This window comes from Castor canadensis, chromosome 12, assembly GCF_047511655.1.
Source record: "Castor canadensis chromosome 12, mCasCan1.hap1v2, whole genome shotgun sequence".
Lineage (NCBI taxonomy): Eukaryota > Metazoa > Chordata > Mammalia > Rodentia > Castoridae > Castor > Castor canadensis.
In genome coordinates, this window is record NC_133397.1 from 122891185 (window position 1) to 122904029 (window position 12845).

At 41.7% G+C, this 12845-nt stretch overlaps 1 pseudogene; it reads right to left on the reverse strand.

Moving 5' to 3' along the window:
- Positions 1 to 1272: 1272 nt before the first annotated feature.
- On the reverse strand, positions 1273 to 10219 carry LOC141414954 (putative MAGE domain-containing protein MAGEA13P; annotated as a pseudogene).
- Between the last annotated feature and the right edge of the window lie 2626 nt (positions 10220 to 12845).

A 12845-nucleotide genomic window follows, 5' to 3' on the forward strand; every position in this document is an offset into this window, starting at 1 on the left:
TCTCCAAATTTCTTGAACACTGTCAGGCGGTATCCATCCACCACCAAGGGTAGCACTTGACCATAGCAGTTTTCGTGCCCAAGGGGCACTAATTTAAAGACAATGAAGCCATTGTTGTTTTAGCTTTCCTCTCTGTTGGAAAATGGAGTGAACCTTAATACAGAGATGAAAATAAGCTTAAGATAAATCAAGTTATTTCCCCCATAAAAACATGAACTAGGGGATATGAGTGGAGAGTGGTAAGCTTATTAAATTCTCCCTTACAGAGAATACAGCCTTCCTTTGATGTCACTTTTCAAATTAAGTATGCTTTATGGTATTTGGACAAAGTTCACAGTCCCTGTAGCTACCCAGTTTACAAAGTTCAGGAGCACAGAGGCTAGGGCTCCCAATCCTCAACCCTGGAACCTGCTCCTGCTTTTGGGGACTAAGGGGAGAGCTAATAAACCACAGCTATGAGGGCATCAGGACAAATCACTTTCATTATGTTGTTTTTTTAACATTAAAAAATACATATAAGTAGGATTTTTTTCAAACAGAACAAAAGGATACCATTATCAAACAATGCTGATAATGCTGAACTTAGGAAGTGTGAATGAGAGGAGTTTGTTGTATCACTCTTTATACCTGTGTATGTCTGAATTTTTCCATAATAAGACTTTTTTTAAAAAAGTCTGTATCCCTCCCCCTGGTCTTGTATCCCTCCCCCTGGTCTGTATCCCCAAGGTCCCTAATCCCATTCACCAGAGGAGACATCATGAACATTTGTTCTTTATTCTTGCAAACATTTTCTGACCATTTTCAAGCACATATATGAATATGCAGATTCCATACTTGTTGCAAGTGGAATCTTACACAGCATATTATCCTTCACCTTGATTTTTTCCTCTTAATATATTGAGGAAGTCTACGTAATTCTACCCAATTAATAGGTATCTACTATTCTATTAGAAGTAAACATCAGAGAGCCAGATGTGGTGGTTCACACCCGCAACCCCAGCCAATGAAGACAGGAGGATCACAGTTTGGGGACAGCCCAGGCAGAGTTAGTGCAATTCTATCTGAAAAACAAACTTTAAAACACACACACACACACACACACACACACACACACACACACACAAGATTTGGGGCCATGGTTCAAGTGGTAGAGTGCTAACAAGTGCAAGACCCTGAGTTCAAGCCTCAGTATAGGAAAAAAAAGGAGACACCATCTCTCTGTTGAATTGATTTTTATTCATATATTTATAAATAAAAAGGTTAAAAAGTATTATTAGTACTGTAAAATAGAGTGAAAAGTAGTTCATTAACAGTTAGGTTCAGGATTTTTGTTTATTGAGCACTTGAATTTCTTTTTCTGTGAATTGCCCATTTCGGTCTTTTACCCATTCCTCTTTGAGGCATTTTGTCTTTTATTTATGTGTATGTCTCTTTAACAATAAGACAATTTTCCAGTTGTCTGATGTGTGCTGCAGATGTTTGGGGCACAGTGTAGAGGTCTGATTGGTGGTAACCTTTTGGAGCCAGGTGACCAAGTTGCTTGAACATTTCTCGTTTCTGATGTATGACATGGCCGGCCTTCCCTGATACCCATTTACTGAAATACACCAGAGTACTGGTACAAAATGTCACAGGACTTGCCAATCTGAAACACCAGGAAGACACTTCTCCCAACACACACGCAAATCCTTCCTAGCAAATTTTTCCCAAGAGCCCTCACAGGTGACTTCTAGCAGAGGCTGAAGTCATCCCATCTTGCAAAATGGCGGCTCTTTGAAAGTGCTGGCCCTCCAAGATGTCCTGACTCCTAAACCACCCTCACCGCCCACCACTTCCTTCACTCTTGTCCTCACCACCTCATCTACCTGCTCCCCCAACCAGGAGACCGACTTCTTGGTGTGCTCTCAGTCAGGGAAACTCACAACTTGCAGTAGAGCCAACCTTGTTATCCTTCCTCCTCACCCAAGATGCCACTAACATCCTATTCTCTTCCCGACCCCGTATCCTCTGTATCTTCTATTTCCTCAGAGCCCTCTGCGACTCTCATGCCGTGATTAAGCTCCACTCCACTGTGGGTCACTTCACTGAGCCTTCTCTCCTCAACTTAACTAAAACCTGGTTCTCCCTTGAGACACTGAGCAGCCCTCTCCCATGAATCCTGCTTCTTTTCCCATAGGCCATATAAAACTTTGGGGTCAAGAGATTAGATCAGGTCCTCCCCACTGCTGCTTCCAAATCATTTCTCTCTTTATGCTTTTGAAAAATTCTCTATTTCTTGTCACTGAACCTACAAATTTACATACAGCTACCCCTTTTCTGTCAAGTCTCTTTTCCACTTGTTCCAGCATTTCTTCCTGTTATAGCCAACTTCACTGAGCTCTTAGGCCCATTCCCCTCCTGCCATAGGAAGTAACTTGTGCCATTCCCCCTCCTATGCCTTCAACCCCCTTTCCATGCTTGACTCCCTCCTGTCAGCATAGCTGGCTGAACAACCCCAAGGGGTGCACTGGATAATGGTTAACAGCATGGACTCTGAGCCAGACAGCGAGGGGCAGGTCCTGACTCCTATCTGTCCTAGTTGTGTGGCCCTAGGCTACTTTTTCCAACTCCATAATGGAGATAATAAGAATATCTCCCTTGTGAGAACTGAAGCAATTGGTGAGCATATGGAAAGCATTTACAACAGTGCCTCAACTCTTTTTTTTTTCTTTTTTTGCTTCACACTTATTATTTTGTTGTATTAGAAATGTTAAATTAGAAAATGTGCATAATAGACCAACGGCCACAGATTTAAACATACCAAATGTAGATCCCCTACACAGTAATTCCCCTTGACTCAACTCTTGAAGGTACAGTCTCTCCCTTCCCACATGAGCCAAACCCTTGCTATGCTCTTCCAAGTTCCACTTCCCTCTCCAGTAAGCACCCCTACCTCTCCTTCCTTGACTGGTTGTACTTTTTTTAAATGTTCTGGTTTTTTTTTGTTTTGTTTTGTTTTTTTGCCAGGGTTATCTTTTATTTGTTAAGATGTAAATGTCTCACACATTCTTGAATAAACAAGGCAAGTAAGGTATATATCTTTAAGTTTGGCAAAATGATGGACTAGAAGAGTTACAGGAGCTCTTGCCGTAATTATCTTTTACATTCTTCTACATTTACCGGTATCATTTATTTTATTACTGGCCTCTTTTACATTTCTAAGGAAAATTCTGTTCCAACACCACCACCATGTTATCTTGTTCCAGACCACAAAATAAGATAAACAGATTCTCAATTTACATTTTAGAGTACCAGTATTATTCTTAAACCTTATAAGCAGTAGTAAATATGTGAGCAAAGTAATTAATGAACCCAGATTCTGAAACTAATAAACCTTTTAAAGAAAAAAACCCTAAAATCGCTTCATTACTTAGAACACTGACTTCCGTCTTCAAACACAGAGTGAAGAACCTGCCTCAGCCTTTACTTAGGGCAGGAGAAGCCGCTGGACTTGGCTGTAGTACTTGAATCGGCAGGAGGATCTCCCTGTGTGGCCATTGCAAGCTGGGCTCTCTCTTCCTCATCTCTCAAAGCTTCCCTGTACAAAGATACGAAGGATGTGGGGTTATTTCCACTGACTTTGGAGAAAAACTGCAGGACTTTCTTCTGCATGAGCTCTTGGGCCCCACAGGAACTCATAGCTAACAGGATCACTGTTAGGCATCTGTCGACATTCCAGGTACTGCTCCTGCACAAAATCTTCAGTGATGACCATTCTGGGATCCCCATAGATGAAATCTCTCCTGTCAGCATACACCCCAATCGTCCGCAGGACCTCCCAGATCTTTTCCTCACGGGTGCAGATTCCCTCCATGAAGATCACACCTAGGACAAGTAACAGGGAGGCTGGTCTTGGGCAGGCCCTGGTCATCGCGCAGCCTCCCGTCGTAGGTGAGGTCTAGCATTCTGACAAGCACGTAGCAGTGGTTGATGGGATCCACTTCCTTCTCTTCAGTGCCAAAGATCACTTCCATGCATTCGCAGGCATTTCTAAAGCTCATAGGGAAGAAGTCCTTGTGATCTTTGATGACATTCTTCAGCATTTCTGCTCTGTGATGAGCTCCTGTGTTGTATACTTGACACTCAGGAACTTCACCAGCTCAGCCACTTTCTTCCCCAGAGAAGTACTGAGCAAGAACTCAGAATCTGGGCAGGCCTCTGAGGTGCTTGGAACTTGCTCTTCTTGGCCACTGGAACCTTCCTTTGATTTGCTTGACGGAGTGGCTTCGATGGTAGTGGAGGAGCAACCGGCTTCCTCAAGACTCTGGGGAGCACTTGGACTTCCAGAAGCAGGCACTTCCTCTGGGCTGCCTGAGATCAGAGCAGAGGAGGAGGAAGCTGTGGCATGCATCTCCTCAGTTGCAGGAACCTGTGCACCCACCAGACGCTGGGGCTCTGTTTGGGCCTGAAAGGCTTGCTCAAGCTCCTGCTGTGCTTCTGGCTGTGAGCCATTATAACTTGTCCCAGGAACAGCTGACAAAGAAGGGTGATGAAACCAAATGGCCTGACAGGACTTCCACTGCCTCCTTTCTGTTCAACTGCCGAGGAAGCGGTAAAGCCCTGTTTTATTTTTTATTAATGTGCATTAGTTGTACATATTAGTGGGGTCCAGTGTGATATTTTGACCACACATACAGCATGCTCTGATCAAATCCAGTCTCCTTTTATTCACTCCCCATGAACACACACCTTTCCCAACCTCTTGTCATCACTAGTCTACATTTAGCTTCCACATGTGAGAGAGAACATGTGGTACTTGTCTTTCTGGGTTTGACTTACTTCATTTAACATAATTTCCTCCAGTTGCATCCATTTTGCTGCAGATGACAGAACTTCATTCTTCTTTATGGCTGAGTAATATTCCATTGTATACACATACCACATTTTCTTTATTCATTCATCTTTTGATGGGCACTTTAGTAGACTCTGTGCCCTAGCTATTCTGAATACTGCTGCATGGTCATGGGTGTCTCTATCGTGTGCTGATGTCATTTCCTAGGGTTTCTATCCAGAAGTGGTATAGCAGAGTCATCTGATAGTTCTATCTTTAGTTTTATGAGGACCCTCCATACTGTTCTCATAGTGGCTGTACTAATTCACATCGCCATGAAGAGTACATGAAAGCTCCTTTTTTTCACATCTTCACCAATGGCTCTTGGGACACTAGCTCACTGTGCTTTTGATTTGCATTTCCCTGATGACTGATTACATCAAACACTTTGTCATATATCTATTGTCCACACCTCCTGAGTGTCCCATATCTACTGCCCAACTTTCCTCACCTGTGTTTACAACCAAACTTCCTGCAGTTAAACTTCACTAAATCCACCCTTTCCTGAGGACATTCTTTGAACACTCCTTGCTGGTTCCAAGAGCTGCTTCTCACTTTTTGTTGACTTGTCACTAGAGTTTAAAGTCACAGATTATTCCCTCTTCCACAGGCTCACTTCTCCTAGCTCCATAGCGCCATCTCCTCTGTTCTTCCATTGATCTGGCCACTCCTCGTCCTCTGTATGTGCTCCTTTTCCTTGGCCCAATCCTGTCCACAGTGGTGTCCTCAGGACTCTGTTCTAGATTCTTCCTTAAGCTCAGGCACTATCAAAGCTTTGATTTCCATCTTTGCTGATGGCTTTCATGTCTCTCTATTCCTAGCTTATCTCTGGGCCAAGAAATGCAGTTAGCAGCCTCTTGAGGCCATCACTTGGATGAGGAGATACACCTACTGAGTTCAAAAGTGAAACTTAGTGTGTCACCACCCAAATATTGCCTACTGAGCTCCCTCTCTTAGAGAATGGTGTCAGGACCCACCCTGCTGCCCAAGCCCCAAACTGAGACTCACTTCGTAAGCCTCCACATCTATCAGTCTGTTGGCTCTAAAATCACCTCCATCCACACCACCCCCCCATCTAAATAACCACTACCATCACTAAGTTTACTTTAATTTCTTATCTGAATCACTGTACTGGCCTCCCTGCCTCTGGAATGGCATGGTCCTCTTTCTTCTCACTGGAGCCAGTTACCTTTTTAAAATTATAATCCCATTCTCTGTCTCCCTGGCCGAAAGCACATCAATGATGTGTGCCCATTGCCCTGGAGTCAATCAGTCTTCAACCCAGCAACCATGGTATTCTGGAAGGCTATACCTGCCACAGAGCTGATTTTTAAAATCTGAATTCAGGCCAAGGAAGAGTATTTACAGCATAGAAATTGCTCACAAGAGCACTCAGCCCATTCTGCCTCATCTTTGACACTTCAGCCCCACACTGAATTGTCTCCATGCCCTTATACCCCACCACTGCCTCTGGCAGCCACCTCCTGAAAGAGACCTTTCTTGATGCTCTGCCCTCAAGTTGACCAATGTACTCCTATATGCTCCCATATCCTATGTAGTCTATGCCTACACCTGTGTCTACCTAAAGACTGAGAGCTCACTACTTGCCAAACAATGCAAAGAGAGTGGAAATGCATAGCCTTGTTTAATCCTCACAACCAGTGTCTTAGACCAAGAATCTTAAGCTAAACCAGTTGTCATTTATACACAGTGACACACCACTTACTAAATGCCTGTTAATCCGACACATAAGACTTGCATGTTTGTTTGTCTAAATCACTAGTGTGTAAGGCAGTTAGGTGCTGCCTTTTATATCCAATGTTTCTTGCAGTACCTTGCACATAAGAGGTGTTCAGAATAAACAGATATGGAAGAGATTCATTTTAAGTCACTAAGATAACTGCTTGCTCAATCCTTCACAGCATCCCACTCCAAAAACATATTAATAATCACAAATTCTCCAAACTTACAAATAATGTGGACTAGAGGTTACCCACTAATCTCCATAAATACTGGTACAATACTCCTTTTTCAGAAAACAGCAATTTAGAATGCACCGTAAAAAAGCTGTCCATCAGACCCCATTCTCCCCCCACCAGTTTCCACCCACCCTGAAGTCCTAGGAGCTGGGACTTCTCCCTTAAAAGTTTTAGCTTCCTGAGGTTCCATAAGAGGTTCAAGCTTTTTTTTCCAGTGTTTTGTTTTTCGTTGTGATTTCTCCATGGCCACTGCTGTGATTCAATTGACCTTTTCTCATAATTCCAAAACAACAGCCAAGAAACAGGGTTTTGAAATTGAAGCGGGAACAAAGGTTATGAACTCATGACATCGCTGTTCTAGACATTTGGTTCTACTACAGATTATTAGGGCTCAGCTTTAAATGAATGAGGTTTTATCCAGCAAAGAATGTCCCCCAAATGAAATTATAGTCAGTTGGAAATGAAACTGCTCTCAACTGACCTTACCTCTTGGATTTCTTCAATATTCATGACTAACGTCTACAGGGCCCTAGCAGTCCCTGGGCTCTCTGTTGTGTATTGGATCCCTGAGTGATTTTAAATCCCCTAGTAGGCAAGAGTTTCTCCCCTTTGGAATGGACTATGGTTTCTGTAGCTATAGAAATGGTTTATTCCAGCCATTTAGGAAAGTCAGCCAAGGACTGGTGGAGTGGCTCAAGTGGTAGAATGCTTACCTGGCAAGCATGAGGCCCTGTGTTCAAACCCCAGTACTGCAAAAAAAAAAAGGAAGATCAGACAAAACAACATAAAGATTTTTTTCCATTTTCCATTCAGTAAGTTAAACATTAGTTATTTTATGCCATTTAAAACTAAGACTTCTAAAGCTAATTATTCCTAAGGATTAGTTACCAGAAGCAAAGAAGTAACCATGGGAGGGTACTGTCTTTTAGGAAACAGAAGTAAAACCACTGGAGAAGAAGGCCTGAGCTTCCCTTTCTTTAGTCGCTCTTCATAATGCACTTGTAACACAAAGCCGCCAGGCTGAAATCAGCTTTGGCCTGGCAATCTCATAACAGAGCTACTTGCCTAGTTCATATTCCTATACTTCACCATTCTTGAGGGATTCTTTAAACTCGGGTTGATAAAAACAAGCACAAATGTTTGTCGAAGGCAAATGCATCCATCTGTACTGTGTGTGTGAATATCTGGCAGTGGTTTATATTACCTAGGTTGACGTCAATGCATATGCAAGAGCTATTTTGATTGCAATTTGCTATTATGTTTGTTTTTCTAAAATTCTGGGCTAGAAACTATACTGCGTGGAATTATTGGATTTAGCCACCACCATATCACCAATGTGTCACCAATGAAGGATGGGTATGTTGAGTATAAGCTTAATTTTGGATCTTCAAATATACATTTCTGAAAGGGATTTTCTTTTCCTGCCTTTTGTTCGTCTTCTGAGATTTGAACTCAGAGCCTTGTGCTTACTAGGCAGGCACTCTACCACTTAAGCCATTGCACCAACCCTTTTTGTCATGCTTTTTTGCCTGAGCTGGCATGGGCCACAATCCTTCTACTTATGTTTCCTACCTAGCTGGGATGTCAGATTCATGCCACCATGCCCAGACATTAGATGAGATGGATGTCACAAACTTTTTGCCTGGCTTGGCCTTGAACCACTATCATTTCAATCTTCACCTCTCAAGTAGCTAGGATTACAAGCATGAGCCACTACACCCAGCTTCCATCTTTATTTTTTTAAGTTAAGTTGTAATATGCATTCAGTAAATTATAAATTTCTCAAATCTTAAATGTACAGCTCAGTCACAATTTACATGTGCATACACACAGACAAGAGATAAAGCATTTCTAGCTTCCCAGAAATCTTCTGGTGGCCATTCCCAGTTAATGTTCTCCAAAGATAAACACCATTCTTCTCTCTCCATAGATTAGTCTTATCTGTCCTTGAACCTTATATAAATGGAATCCTAATGATATTTTATGTCCAGCTTCTTACACTCACCACTGTGCCTGTGAGATTCATCCATGTCATTCCATACCTTTATAGCTTGCTCTCTCTCTCTCTTGTTTTGTCGTATTCTTGCATTGATGGACATTTGGGTTGGTTTTAGCTCTCAGTTATTACGAATAAAGCTATATGTACATGTTCAAGGTGGAAATATTTCTCCTGAAATTCCAATTACAAGTAGAATTTATGGATCATAGAAGATGCTATGTTTGGAACCTTAATCTTTAGCTAGTTTTTAAACAATGGTGATAAGAGAAAAATTATCTTCCACTGGAGTCTATTATATTATTTGACAGAGATGTGCTTCTAGGTGAAAACTCAAGGATTAAGTGAATAAGGTCAGAAGACACTTGAACTACATCACTAACATACTATATATGAGCCAATGAGACTTATTTATGTAATTTATTTGAGACTCAGGAAATACCAAAGTTCCAAATACTCTGGTCATTAAAAATTCTTGGAAAGATGGAAATGCTCTGATTAGACTCAACGGCAAGACCTTTGGTGTAACCCACAGCTATCTATGGACTTCCAAGCAATTACAAAGCAATCCTTTTCTCCCAGGAAAGTTAATGAGGTGCTCATATAACTTTACCTTTCCATTGGCCACTGTAGGATTTGAAACTTCCCCTTGGGATTCACCAGTGAACATAGATTTTCATTCGTTGTTGCATCCTCAGCACCCATCTTCAATAAAATGTCTCCTCCCCTCTCTTCGGGTTTTTCCTAGGCTTGAATTAAAGTCTGTGGAGAACAAATCCATTGCCAAGTACAAGTTAATAAAAACATTATGCTTATCCTCTGGGGGAAGCTGAAGTCTGATCAACTTCCTCCTCATTGTAGAACTGTTTCTTCTTCCCCTTGAACGCTCTCCTGCCCTCTCCCACCCCCATCACCACACACCAATGATTCCTATTCACTTTTTCTGTCCCAGTCTTCTTTCACAAAGCACCTTACTCTCTGTAAAACCCCTTTGATAATACAGTTCTCTAACTCCCTTCTCACATCCCATTGGCATTAGATCAATGGTACAAGGGTTATCTTGGGGTTTTGTCTAGACTTAAAAAAGAATCCTGGGAAGGGTTCCAGGCTATTTGATTAACTGGCAGTTCTGGAAATTAAGGCTGCTTTAGGAATTCTTCACTTGAATTACGGTATTTGTCACTGACCCTTTCTATCAGGGTGTGATACTGAAAGTTTCTGTTAAGACAGGATGCAACGGCATGGATTTTTATGATGTTCCACCTTTATTTTTAAATGTTTATTTAGATTCCTAGTAAATGAGTGAATAAACGTTGGACCTTTCTACAGAATTCTATCAACTCCTTATCATGAAGACCAATATGACCCTCAAGCCTTTTCCTTTCTGATGGCCTTAACTTCTGTTGGCCTAATTTAACTTTCCTTCAGGAGAAATCGGCTCAGAGCAGAGTATGGCACATACTACGTAGACAAGCACTCTTCAGTGACTATCAAATTTGTTCCTACGTTGGACTCTGTATGCACAATTCCAAGAACTATGGTGACTACTAATTCTTTTAAGTTAGTCAGTAGCATGAGGTTATGCGAGAACCTACTCAGCGTGTGGATGACAAGGCAAGATAACCCTTCACAGGGTGGGAGTTGGAGGGTGCAGGCCCTGCTTCTTGCTACATGGCCAAAGAAATTCTTTCACTGTGAGAGTTATGGCCAAACACTGCAAACACATCACACAGGTAAACTGAAAACTCATGTTATGGCAGAGTAGTAAGACAATTCTTCACGACCAGAATGAGGAATTCCTTCACCTACAGGTGTTGAAGATTGTGCAACCATTTGTCCAGTCTGAGGAAAGCATCTTTAGGGATGACTGGCAGGGGCTGACAGCTTCCTGTCTTGAAGAATTACTCGTTCGACTCAGGAGAGTATTTTTCAATTACTCCTTCCTGCTCTCTTTAGCCATGTCTGCCTCATTAAGTATTTAAAGCAGCTTGTTGGTGATTCACTTATCTGCTTCTACACCACTGCTTAACTGCTGTTCTCTGGGGGATTTCTTCTGGTTGCTTCTTGTTCTTGGACTGCCCTCCCTTTGCTCTTTTCCAGAAACACCTGAAAATATGCTTGGCTGCCTTCTCATTTCATACCTCCCAACTGGTGTTGCTGATTCTTTCCGCATATCACTTCAACTCCAAGTCACTTCTAGATTTCCTCCACCTCATTTGCTCTCCAACTCTTGTGCCACCCTGCTCTGGATTTGACCCATAGGACATGATTGACTAAGGCACATCTGAACATCCATGTCTACTACGCCTCTGTACCTTAAATTAAATGGGTTACATTAGCCAAAAGCTAATTAAAGAGTCACCAGGTGACTCTTTAATCATTCCTTTCATTGGCCTATAGAGAGCTAAGCTGTCCTCCTTATTATGCTTCTGTCTTCAACAAAATGAGAGATAAGGGCAGAACAGGTTCTGCCAGGAAGTGAGGGGAGGGGGGGAGAGGGAGAGGAGCAGGGGGGAGAAATGGCCCAAACAATGTATGCAATGTGAATAAATGAATTATTTTTTAACTGTATAAAAAAATAAAATAAAATTCTATTCAAATGGCTAGTTTAAAAAGCAACAAAAAATTATAAGAGAAATCCACTTATCTAGATTTTTGAAAACCACTATCTCATGGTGTGTTAATACCTTTAGTGTAAGGGTCTATCGGTTCAAATCCTTTTCAGATATTGTATAAGTTTTGCAAGATGCAAAACAATTATAAATCTCTGATTTTCGGCCTATAGAATGGACTTATGTTTAGTTTTTATTTATTTCTTGATCAAATTAGTCAGAGATATTTTTCCAATTTTCTTATTTTGGTAAAATAAACATGACATAAACTTATCATTGTAATCATTTTAGGTGTCTATTTCAGTGATATTAAATATTTTCATAATGTGCAACTATCACCACCATCCACTTTCAAAACTCTTCGTCTTTTCCAACTGAAACACTATATGAATTCACCAGTAACTTCCCATTCTCCCTCCTCCAGCCCATGGCGACAACTACTGTACTTACAGTATGAACTTGACTGCTCTAAGTAGCTCATCTGAGTGGAATCGTACAGTGTTTGTCATTTTGTGACTGGCTTAATACACTTGGCTTAGTGGTTTCAAGATTCATCCATGTCACACCTTACATCACAATTTCCTTCCTTTCTAAGGCTCAGTGATATTCCATTGTATGTACACCTTATATTTTGTTTATTCATTCATCCATCAGTGGACACTGGGCTACTGCCATGTTTTAGCTTTTATAAATAATGCTGTTATGAATGTGGGTGTACACATATCTCTTTAATTAAGACTCTGATTTCGGTTCTTCAGATTACATGCCTAGTAGTGGAATTGCAGAATCATATGGCCATTTTTAATTCTTTTGAGGAACCACCATACTGTTTACCACAGCCAACGTACAAAGTTTCCAATTACACCCCTCCCCCTGCTAATACTTATTTTCTGTTTGTTGGTCTCATAGTAGCCATCCCAATGGGTGATCAGAGTATTCATTTCTTAGAAGCTATCCTTTAGTAAAAGACTTGGTAATTCCTGTCTGAGGCAAGAATGGGCTCCTGATGATGAAATGTGGCTCATGTCCAAAGTGGCTGTGACCAATTTCTTCCCTTCTTCTATCTGCATGCCACACCCCCATGTAGTGATGGGGATTGTCCCTCCACCACCTTGAATCTGGGCTCATCTCTGACTGCTCAACCAATAGAATATGGCAAAAGTGACACTGTGTCAGCTCCAGGGCTTGCTTTCATGAGGACTTGAAGTGTTGACTTCCTGACTCCTGGAGCTCCCAACTTCCATGTCATAGGTGCAAGTTATTTCGCTGAAAAGAAGGATCAAGTGGACAAGCATGAAGTGTCAGACATGGGTGATGAAGAGCCATTGTGCACACGGGGCCAGGTGAGCCTTCACACGGCTTCAGTGCCAGCAGTTATGGGATCGTAA